This window comes from Nicotiana sylvestris, chromosome 11 (assembly GCF_000393655.2).
Source record: "Nicotiana sylvestris chromosome 11, ASM39365v2, whole genome shotgun sequence".
Classification (NCBI taxonomy): domain Eukaryota; kingdom Viridiplantae; phylum Streptophyta; class Magnoliopsida; order Solanales; family Solanaceae; genus Nicotiana; species Nicotiana sylvestris.
The window spans coordinates 5,990,707-6,002,839 of NC_091067.1; positions in this window are offsets into that span (position 1 = coordinate 5,990,707).

Consider the following 12,133-nt stretch of genomic DNA (forward strand, 5'->3'; position numbering starts at 1 on the left):
GGTGGTTAAAAAAGATGCTTTGTGAGGGAATAATTTCCATTATGTTTTCAGCAGCACATGGAACCCGAAAAAGGATATATATACACCCTTCTTTCACTCAAAAATCAGTCACTGAGATCCTGAAAAAAACACTCAAAGTTCTGCATCATTTTTTGTTGAAAATTGTTTGAAATTGCTTCTTGGTTTTCGCTGTCAGTAAAAACTTAAAAGTTTTAAGGGATTACTGATCTATTTGGGGTTAAAGATGGTCTGAGGGAGCTGATTATTGTTGTGTTGATTTGCTGATTTGCTCATCCTTCTGTTATTGCTGAAATCCTCATTCTCTTTGTTTTATTTTGACCTTCAGGTACTTCTTGGACTATGAATAGCATGTGAAGTATAAATGTACAATCCGATGTGGAAATCTAATGAATACGTGTTGCCTGTTGAATCATATTCCCATGTCCCTTAATTTCATTCAGTTTTCTGTAATAGTTTAGCTTTCTTATATGCATTCTACTTACTCTTTCATGTTAATGATGCTGTAGCACATTGTTAAGTCTTGGATTAAGATTTCAGTTTATTCTATTGGGTTGTGAGTTGGTTAAAAACCTGTCATGGGTATAGAGAATGCTCAAAGCTTTCTGCAGTAGGGATCTAAGTCAGATGATGAACTTCTTTTTGGTTTCATTTAAATCTGTTCAAAGTCAATGTTGATTTTCAGATTCAGGGTTAGTCACATTACAATCTTGTTGGCTTATTTCTTTCTATAGTCTGGTTTAAACATTTGTGTTCTTGAGGAGCTATAATTTGAGTAATAAGTTGTTAGATTGACAAGGGCTAAATATTCCAATTGTGTAGGATTTCCACTACTGTTTGTATTAGAAAGGTTAAAATTGAATTTTGAATTTCATACAAATTGTTTATAATTCAGCTTGAGCTAAATTGAGATTTGAACGTTGCATAACCTTGTCCTTTGTTACTAATTAAATTAAACTCAAAACAATGTTTCTTTTAGATGTGTGATATGGTTATTTGGGCGTTGTAGCATTTAGAGCATGTACAACATATTGTTCCATGTTGATCATAGTTAAATGGGCTCAACCAGCTTTCTTAGGCCTCAGATGTTTCCTCCACTCTGTTTGGACTTGATCTTGAGTCCCACGCCCCTCAGCATTTACTTTTCATCAGAATTAGCTTATTTGGGTCTGGATTTTGGGGTCATTTGGAGATGGGCGGACGTTTGCTTAATCACATTCCTTGGGCTCGCCTTCGAGCCCAGTTCCCTTTTTAAACCGTTTTCTGCGGATGAAAGCCCAAAACAGACTTGGCCCAAATACTTAAAAGCCTAGTACAAACACCATTTTCCTTTCAGCTAATAGTTGTGCAAGAGTGGCCTTAGATTACGTTGGTTAGAGTAATTCTTTTAATTAGATTGAGGTGTGCCATTTAATTAAATCGCTTATGGCCCTCACTAATGTTATAATTAGATTATTACGAATAAATATTCGTAGAAAAGCCTTTAGGCGCATTTAATATATAATTGTGAATGTGTACACATTCGCGTGACATGATTACAATTCTAAAAACCAACTCGGAGTATGCGTTCGCGCAACTTCGAACAAACTTTCTTAATAATAAAATGGTTGCTAATAGGCCGCTAATTGAATTCAGTTTTAATAGTTTGAGGTGTGTCATCCATAATTTAATCATTCATGGCCATCATATTGATTTTATAACCTAGATATAAAATGACAAATGTTCGTAGTTTGCTTTAGGCACGCTTAATATACTATCGTGGTTGTGGATACGTCTGTGTGACATGATTACGACTTCTAAAAACAAAATCGGAGTATGGGTTCGCGCAACTTCGATCAAACTTTCTTAATAGTAATAAATCATTGCTAATTGTGGACATGTTCGCGTGATATGATTTTTGACGTGCCAAACAAATGGGTACACGCGCGCGTGACCCGTTTCAAGATAATTTCTTAATTAAAAGAGGCAAATGTACATAAGTTATAAACTCAGTAATCAAATAATTTGATTAAGCCAAGTAAGATCAAAGCGGCCGTGCTAAAATCACGGAACTCAGGAATGCCTAACATATTCTCCCGGGTTAACAAAATTCCTTACCTGGATTTCTTTGTTCGTAGACCATGAAGAGAGTCAAATCTTCCTCGATTCGAGATTTTAAACCGGTGACTTGGGACACCATAAATTATTCCAAGTGGCGACTCTCTGCTGGGGACAAGAACCCATATTCTCTGGTTCAGGGTTCAAGAATTCGAGCTTGTTAATATGATTTTTACTTGGCTTCATTTATTGTTAATATTACTGTATTCTGTGAACCTTTTGTGCTAAATGCTATCTGTTTACCGCTTTAATATTGTTTGAATTGTATATAACTGTCTTCTTACGCCACCCCTCTGAGTCTCCTGAAAATTGTGCACACGTTCGCGTGGCCTGCTTTTTCTGTAGAAGTTATACCAAATAGAATGAGGCATGGGCTAGCAACAAGGCCGGACAGACTTTAGTGCTCCCGGTACGTTGCCCCCACTTCGGCTCGAGTTGTCTACTCGGGTAAGCCAGGTCTAGAACATAACCCCAGGATTTAAACCTATAAAAACACAGCCTCATGCCGGATTCCTAATAAGAATTTTTGTTTGCATCATGTGCATTTGACTTAGGGGACTAAACACAGGGGTTGGGTCCGTCTAGGATAGGTGTACCAAAATAACAAACCATCCCGATGCATCCTATGTGCTACGCGAGCAATTATTTGCTTCGTCTTGTATGTTAACCGGTTAGAAAAAGTGAATCAAGAGAAAAACAAAGAGTGATGTAGGAAAGAAATAAAGCTTGGTTCTAAAAATCCCCGGTATTTGGAGATGTCCTGAAACTCTGCCAAAAATTTTCAGAAAAAAAAGTACAAGAGAAAAAGAGTCAAGAAAAAAGAGCCATTTCAAAATAAGTCAATATTGAGTCCTTTTCAAATGTGTCAAAACTGACTGAACTATGCAGGTCTAATTCTCACCGGATGTGGCATACGTATGCAACCTAAATAGGGTTCGGCCTCATTTTTTAAAAAAAAAAAGAAAAAAAATAGTAAATGGTCAAATAAATGTAGTTCAGGGTTTTGGTCAAAAGAATAAGCCGACCCAGCTTTGGTAATGTCTTAAGCCGTTCTTGCCGAGATAGCCTTAGAGTATCTTCAGTTTTTGAAGGGCTATTTTCGTAGAAGAACGGACAAGTCTGTCGGTAAAGTGTCATTTTTCCATAAAAGTAGTGCTCCCCGGCCTCAAAATTTATTTGGAATTGGGAAGGGGCCACGTTTGCAAACACGACCACTTTTGCTAAAATATCATAGAGGGGGGGGGGAGTCATGGTCTGTTGATTTTTCTTTTTGAAATTAAAAGAACCTGTTTTACAAAAGTCTGTCATAGTCAAACCTAACGTTAACCTTCCACAGGTAAAATGAATATTGTCCAGGACCCGAAACTATCAGTCATAGAGCAGGCCCAATTGTGGTTGCGCATGTGGTAGTATGATTTGGATGGGAATGGTCAAGACTGGGTGAAAGAACAGTTGGGTGCTCTCATTGATCTATTGGAAATCAAACCGCCGGAAGATTTGATTAAAGCTTTGGTAACCTTTTGGGACCCTGTGCACAACGTCTTTCGCTTCTCGGATTTTGAGCTTACCCCTACACTGGAGGAAATAGCTGGGTACATCCATTTTGGCTGGAACTTGAGAAAACAACAGTTGATATTCCCCATCAGTGCACAAGTTCTTTGATCTTCTTAATATCAGCAAACAAATGAAGAAGGCTCATGTGGACAAAGGGTGTTGTTCCTTTTAGTTTCTATATTCCAGATTCGGGCATTCTGTTTGGTTCGGAACATATGACAATGGATTTAACAACAAACAGGACAAGAATCTTTGGCAAATCCATTATAGGTTCGCCTTTATGGTTGCGTTCCTAGGAATCATAGTCTTCCCAAATGCCGAGGGGACAGTAGATACCCGCATAGCTAGAGTTGCACAAACCCTTATCATAAAGGAAGATCACACACTTGCTCCTCTAATACTGGTAGATAGTTATCGGGCATTGACATTGTGTAGATCTCGAGCTCAATTCTTTGATGGTTGCAATATTCTCCTACAAATGTGGTTGATCGAGCATATTCGCCATCATCCTAGATTCTTGAGCTATGGTTCGGGCACAGATAACTTCATCAAAGGCTACGAGGAAAGGGTGAAAGACTACAATGCTCCAGAAGGATTTGAGGCTTGTGTTTCCCACTTGAAAGCTCTAAAAGCAAGTCAAGTTGAGTGGACTATAGGGTGGCTCCCGATGACGGAAGCTATATACATGACAACTACTATGGGTTACCTAATGTTGATGGGTTTAAGGAGTGTCCAACCATATGTACCACAAAGTGTCTTAAGACGGTTAGTAAGATATCAGGTGGTGCCTGAAGATGAGGACCTAACCACCAAGGTCGTCGAGTTACATCCAGAAGCTGCATTTCCCGAAGCTTTAGTTCAGTAGGATTGGAATGGTTATTGGTATCTAAAAAATGGCACCCAGGTACCGGATGTTGCAAAGGGGGAAGTAGATCCAAGATACACTGCATGGTTTGAGAGAAGGTCTTATACAAACTACGAGCCTGAGCCTGAGCCCGAGCCTGAGAGGCATGCCAAGAGACCTCATGTTCAAGATTTTGATGATAAAGTCCAAAAAAGGTAAGCTTGGGGTGAAAAAGAGAAGAAATATCAAGCTGCCATACACACCTTAGAGGATAAATTGAGAAACCTGGAATTCAATAACGATCTCCAGGCATAAGAAGCTGAAGGTGAAAGAAGAAGATTGGCTCAAGAGAATGAAGCTCTCCGAGCCCAAATTCGAAAGATGAGAATAGCAGCTGAGAACCCGGACAGAAGTAGAAAAGATGAAAAGCTCATCTACAGCCTTACATAGAAAGTACGTGACTGTGAGGATGATTTGCAAAAGACTGAAGTTGAACTAGCAAAAGCCCGAGCCAAGCTGGCTAAGAATGTGGAGGGACGAACAAGTTTCGTTCGACAACTGAAGAAGAGGTACGACAAAAGAATAGTAGGTCTAAAGAAAAAGGTCCATGTCCTTGAAAACGAAATGACCAAGCAGGAAAAAGACTTCAAAGCAGAAATGGAGCATTTTTATGCCCTGATGTCACAGCTAGAGAAAGACCTGCAACAGCTTCAAGTGCAAAATCATATAGCCGAAAAAGTTTTGGATGCCAGATCTCAGCAGATCGGACGGTTGCTATAGGAGAAGGGTATTATCAGGGAAAAGGTTAGGAGAATTGCGGACTACATTGTGATGAAGTGCAACGAATGTGAAGACATGACCCAGTCCATGATCTTCGCTTCAATTATGATTTTTGTCCAGCAGATCATGGATGACTTGTTTCGCCTCCAAGAAGATATGGCACAAAGGCCCGCAACAAGGCCAACTGGAGCAGTAGTTGAGGCACTCATGTATTCTTAACTTTGTTTGTTCGAGTCTGTATTTTGTTAGTTCGTTTTCGAGTCTGTATTTTGTTAGTTCATTTTCGATTCTGTATTTTCAGTTTAGTTTTGAAGTTTGCTGGCCCACTCATCGAGTCTGTCAGTCTTTATGTTTAACTCTATAGGGGAAGTTGTCATAATCAAGATGTTTTATTTTATTTTATGAAAATTTGAAAACCCCAAAAATGTTTTTTTATTTTACTCTGCATATGTCCCGGAACTACGCTTGGTCTGATACGTAGGCAGTCCCCATAGGATTCGATCATAACCGTGAAACAAAAAGGAAAAAAAAGAGAGAACAAGAAAACTGTGGGAAAGAAATAATGGCAAAACAAGAAAAATGAGAGAATGAAAGAATAAAGACAAAAATCAAGCAAAGAAAAGCAGCAATGAAAAAAAAAGAGCAAGAAATTGCAAAATGGAAATTAGTGAAAGCCGGGATGACGCAAACAACCGTTCAAATGCATAATAGAAATGGTTAACTGCTTAGGTGCATTGCATCCCCAATGTGTTGTTGCCTATCTTCTAAGCTCTTAATCACTAACAAGTTTGCTTGTTGTTATCAAGTTCAGGTAGATGGTTAGTTTGTTTTGTATTCTGGAAACTCAGTCGTACAATACCAGGTCCAAAGACAAGTTGATCATGGCTGGCCAAGAACTGGATGCAAATGTTATTGATCCGTCAAGAGAGGGGGAAGAGTCTGATGTTAATCTGAAAGAGGAGTTACATAAGTTGAAACACCAAATGGCAGAGATGTACTAGGCATGGATGAAGGGGCATCCACCACCATCATACCCCGCTAACCCCACTTTCATCCCGCCATTGGCTCAATACCAAGAACCTCCCAATGTCGATTTATCTCTAGACTTCACTCATTTCCACCACTATCAAGGTACCACTTCCCAAACCACACAAGCACCACCAGCTAAACCAATCTCATGCCCCCTCCACCAGCTACCCCTATTTTCATAGCGCCCCACCCGCTACACTCCATTGATCCTCCAGCGAGCCCTTATTCAAGACCCAAGATAACCAATACTACCCCCTGGAGCCTACTATCAAGGCTCCAGACCATTACTTATACACTGCTCGTTTTGACCTCCTAGTTGAGACTGAGAGACCACCTAAAAACCCAGAGCAGGAGGAGTTGTTTAGGAAGGTAAGAAGCCTGGAACAATCATTCAGAAACATGCAGGGATTGGGAGGCCAGGTAAGCGTAGCCTACAAAAATTTGTGTCTTTTTCCTGATGTTCAGTTGCCTGTGGGATTCAACATGCCTAAATTCGACCTATATGACGGGCATGGAGACCCGGTGGCCACCTAAGGGGATTTTGTAGCAAGATGAGAGGGGCAGGCGGAAAAAATGAGCTGTTAATGGCATACTTTAGCCAGAGTCTGACTGGCGCTGCGCTGGAGTGGTACACTCGTCAAGATCACAATAGATGGTATACTTGGGATGATTTGGCCCAAGCTTTTGCTCGTCATTTCTAGTACAATATCGAGATTGTTCCGGATCGATTGTCTTTAACTAAGATTGAGAAAAAGCCCAGTGAAAGCTTCAGGGAATATGGTTTTCGCTGGAGAGAACAAGCAGCAAGGGTTAACCTTCCAATGGAGGAGGACGAAATGGTGGAGTACTTTCTGCAGGCTTTGGAGCCTACTTACTTCGACCATCTGATCTCGGCCATATGCAAGTCCTTCAAAGAGGTAGTGAAGATGGGTGGCATGATGTAAGAAGGGCTTAAATCAAGAAAAATCATGAGCTACTCGGCCATCAAGGCAACTACCCAAGCCATTTAGAATGGTACTGGAGGTGTGATCAGAAAGAAGAAGAAAGAAGATATGGCAATAGTTGATTCAGGATTGTGGTTTGGACCAAGGGCCCCGACACACCATTATACCTAGCCTCGACCCCATCAGCGAACGTACACCCAAACCCCATATAATCCACCATAATATTACTTCCCATCACCAGACCCTCAGATTTCTGTCCACCACGCCAAATCATATACTCAACCTCCTTCCTACTCACAATGGCGTGCCCCAGCCCCACAAAACACCTACCCAACTCCACAGAATGCTTACCCACCCTCATGAGCCTACCAAAACCCTGCTAGCCCAGGTTTCCGACCCAATCAAGCGTTCAAAAATAAGAGGTTGCAGCGGAAGAAAACTTTCACCCCGTTGGGGGAGTCTTATACCAGTTTATTCCAGAGATTGAGGCAGTTGGATATGTTGAGGCCAATTGAGTCAAAATTACCAAACCCACCTCTAAAGAATCTTGATTACTCCTTGAGTTGTGCATATTGCTCTGGTACTTCGGGGCATAATACAGAAAAGTGCTGGCACTTGAAAAATGCTATCCAGAAGCTCATCGACACAAACCGGATTGAAGTCCAGACTCCAGAGGCACCCAACATCAATCAAAACCCATTGCCAACCCATGAGGAAACAAACATGATCGAGATAGTACACAAGGGGGGGAGCCCAAGAAGCCTTCACAGTCCATCATGATGATTCAGTCCAGTGAGGTCAAGCTAGTCAAAAACCAACGATTGAAGGATCAGTGAACAAGTTGAGCATGACAAATGGTGAGCCATCTGTGGTAGTTAAGAAAAGATCCCCAAATGATGCTGTAGCAAAGCAAGATAAGTCAAAAGTGATCGTTCCAGGGTTGGCGAGTAAGCCTATCATAATTGTAGAGGGTGCCCGTACGGACCCTGTCATAATCAAGCATGTAACCCAGTTGCTGGTAGTCAACACCAAGGTTATCCTATGGAGCTACGAACGGGTGATAGTGACCTATAAGGGAAAGGAAGTGAAAGAAGAAGTCAATGAGGCCCAGGGACTAACTCGTTCAGGGAGATGCTTTGCCCCGAAAGAGTTAAGGAAAGCTAAAACATCCAGAGATAATCCAGTTCTAGTAAAGAAAGAAGTCACTGAGGAAGAAGCGGAGGAATTTTTGAGAAAAATGAAGGTACAAGATCACTCCATCATGGAGCAGTTGAGAAAGACACCCCCTCAGATTTCCTTACTGTCATTGTTAATCCATTCAGATGAGCATCGTCCCCAACAAAATTTCAGTGAACCATCTAGAGAAGATTGCCAACAAAATATTTGAGGTGAATAGGGTCACCTTCTCTTATGACGAGTTGCATGTGGAAGGTACTGAACACAATAAAGCTCTCTATATTATGGTAAAATGTGAAGATTTTGTGGTCACCAAGGTGTTAGTTGACAATGGTTCCAGTGCAAACATCTGCCCTCTTTGTACTCTGAACAAGTTAAAAGTTGATGATGAGAGGATTCACAAGAACAACATATGTGTTTGAGGTTTTGACGGTGGAGGAAAAGACTCAGTTGGTGATATAGTGCTTGAATTGACAATATGCCGCCAAAGCAGTCCCGTCTGCTTTGCACCAGATGGTCAAGTTCGAGTGTGATAAACATGAGATCGTCGTGCATGGCGAGGAGAATTTGTGTGCTCACAGTGATGCCTCCATACCATTTATTGAGGTTGAAGATGATAAAGGGCCTTGGGTCTACCATGTTTTTGAAACAGTGCCAGTCGAGAAGGTTCTTGAAGGGAAATGTGTTCCAACTCCAAAGATAGCCTCTGCATCTGTCATGGTGGCCTCTGAAATGCTGCAAAATGGCTTTGTTCCAGGTAAAGGTATGGGTGCATCCCTGTAGGGTATCATACAGCCAGTTTCCCTCCTTGAAAATTTGGGTATGTTCGGTCTTGGATTCAAACCTACAGCAGCAGATGTGAAAAGGGCTAAAAGGTTGAAATAGAAGGCGTAGGCACTTCCGAAGCCTATCCCGCATCTCTCCAAGTCGTTTGTCAAGCCCGGTGCCAGGAAACGCCCGGTGACAACAGTTCCAAGTTCTATGGTTGACATTGATGAAGAGTTAATTGAATGGTTCCATAGGTTGTTTGATGATGTGAACATGGTAGAAATTGGAGAAGGTTCTAGCAAAGCAGACGTGTAGTTCGTCGGGCCGAATGTAAAGCTTAACAATTGGAAAGCTACTTCTCTCCCTATTCGGAAGGAGTCTTGGTAGTTTGTTTGTTTTCCTTTCTATCTGGGTCATTCCAAGGTTGTGACCCAGATTTTTATTTTTCGCTTGTTGATGTACAAATCCTGTTATCCTTTATTTTCAATGAAATTCAATTTCCCTTTTCCATCATTCCTAATAGTTTTATTTTTGTTTTCTTTTATTTTATGTATAGTTCTTTTTATGCTGGTTTCAATGACATGACATGAATGAGGAATCTTCAGCCAAGTCTTAAAAGTCAATCTAATTCTGAAATAATAATCCAAGAAATAGAGTGTGATGATGAATTAGAATATGATAAGGATGAGGCCTTTGAAGAGATTAGTAAGGAATTAAATCATTTTGAAGAAAAACCCAAGTCTAATCTGAATAATACGTAAGCAATCAATCTAGGGGATCCAGATAATGTCAGAGAAACTAAGATAAGTGTCTATCTTAGACCACAAATCAGGGAATGAATAATTAAAGCATTGTTGGAATACAAGGATATTTTTGCATGGTCGTATGATGACATGCCAGGCTTGAGTACCGATCTGGTGGTCCATAAATTGCCAATTGATCCAGCATTTCCTCCCGTCAAACAGAAGTTGAGAAAGTTCAAAACTGACATGAGTGTGAAGATTAAAGAAGAAGTCACAAACCAGCTCGATGTGAAGGTCATTCGAGTCACGCGATATTGCACGTGGTTAGCCAATGTTGTGCATGTGCCAAATAAAAATGGTAAGACCAGAGTGTGTGTTGACTACCGTGACCTCAACAAAGCAAGTCCAAAGGACAATTTCCCACTGCCAAATATTCATATTTTGATCGACAATTGTGCTAAGCATGAGATTGGGTCTTTTGTGGACTGATATGCGGGGTATCATCAGATCTTAATAGATGAGGAAGATGTGGAAAAGACAACATTCATCACGCCGTGGGGAACATATTGCTACCGGGTCATGCCATACGGTTTGAAAAATGCTGGGGCAACTTACATGAGGGCAATGAATACCATATTCCATGACATGATATACAAGGATATTGAGGTTTACGTGGATGATGTGATTATAAAGTCCAGGAAGCAGTCTGACCACATCAAAGATTTGAGAATGTTTTTCTAGAGACTCCGCAGGTACAATTTAAAGCTTAACCCTGCAAAGTGTGCATTTGGTGTTCCATCTGGGAAATTGTTGGGGTTCATAGTTAGTTGGAGGGGCATTGAATTGGACCCGTCAAAGATCAAATCTATCCAAGAATTGCCACCTCCAAGGAAAAAGACCGAGGTGATGTGTTTGCTCGGGCATTTAAATTACATCAGCAGGTTTATTTCCCAACTCACGATGACTTGTGAGCCCATCTTTAAGTTGCTGAAGAAGGATGTGGTGGTCAAATGGACTAATGAGTGCCAGGAGGCATTCGATAAGATCAAAGGGTACTTGTCAAATCCATATGTGTTGGTCCCGCCGGAACCCGGGAGGCCTTTAATTCTTTATTTGACAGTTTTAAACCACTCGTTCAGTTGTGTATTGGGTCAACATGATATCACTGGCAGGAAAGACCAAGCCATCTATTATCTCAACAAGAAGTTCACATCTTATGAGGTTAAGTACACTCCCCTTGAAAGGACATGTTGTGCCCTGACTTGGGTGGCACAAAAGTGGAAGCATTATTTGTCGTCTTACACTACTTACCTCATTTCTCGCCTGGATCCTCTAAAGTATATCTTTCAGAAGCCTATGCCCACAGGAAGACTTGTGAAGTGGCAGATTTTGCTCACAGAGTTTGACATTATCTATGTGACACGAACCGCGATGAAAGCCCAAGTATTGGCCGATCATTTGGCCGAAAACTCGATCGATGAAGAGTATGAGTCATTGAGAACTTATTTTCCCGATGAAGAGGCGATGCATATTGACGAGGTGGAGCAGGTTGAAAAACCAGGTTGGAAACTTTTCTTTGATGGAACTGCTAACATAAAAAGTGTCGGGATATGGTCGTGCTTATTTCTAAAATAGGGCATCACTACCATATTACGGCTCAGCTTCATTTCTATTGTACTAACAACATGGTTGAGTATGAAGCATGCATTTTGGGTTTGAGGTTAGCTGTAGACATGGGAGTCCAGGAAGTCTTGGTATTGGGAAACTCGGACCTTCTGGTGCACCAGATTCAAGGAGAATGGGAGACACGAGATTTAAAGCTCATACCATATCGACAATGTTTGCATAATCTTTGCCAATAGTTTCGGTCAATAGAGTTCAGGCATATTCTAAGGATCCATAATGAGATTGTCGATGCTTTGACTATTTTGGCGTCAATGTTGCACCACCCGGACAAAGCTTAGACCCCCTGCATATTCAAGTTCGTGATCAGCATGCCTATTGTAATGTGGTTGAGGAAGAATTTGATGGTGAACTGTGGTTCCATGACATCAGGGAGTACATCAGAATGGGGGTATATCCGATACAAGCCACAAGTGATCAAAAGAGAACAATTCGACGTTTGGCTAGTGGATTTTTCTTGAGCTGAGGGAATTTGTACAAGAGAACTCCAGATCTTG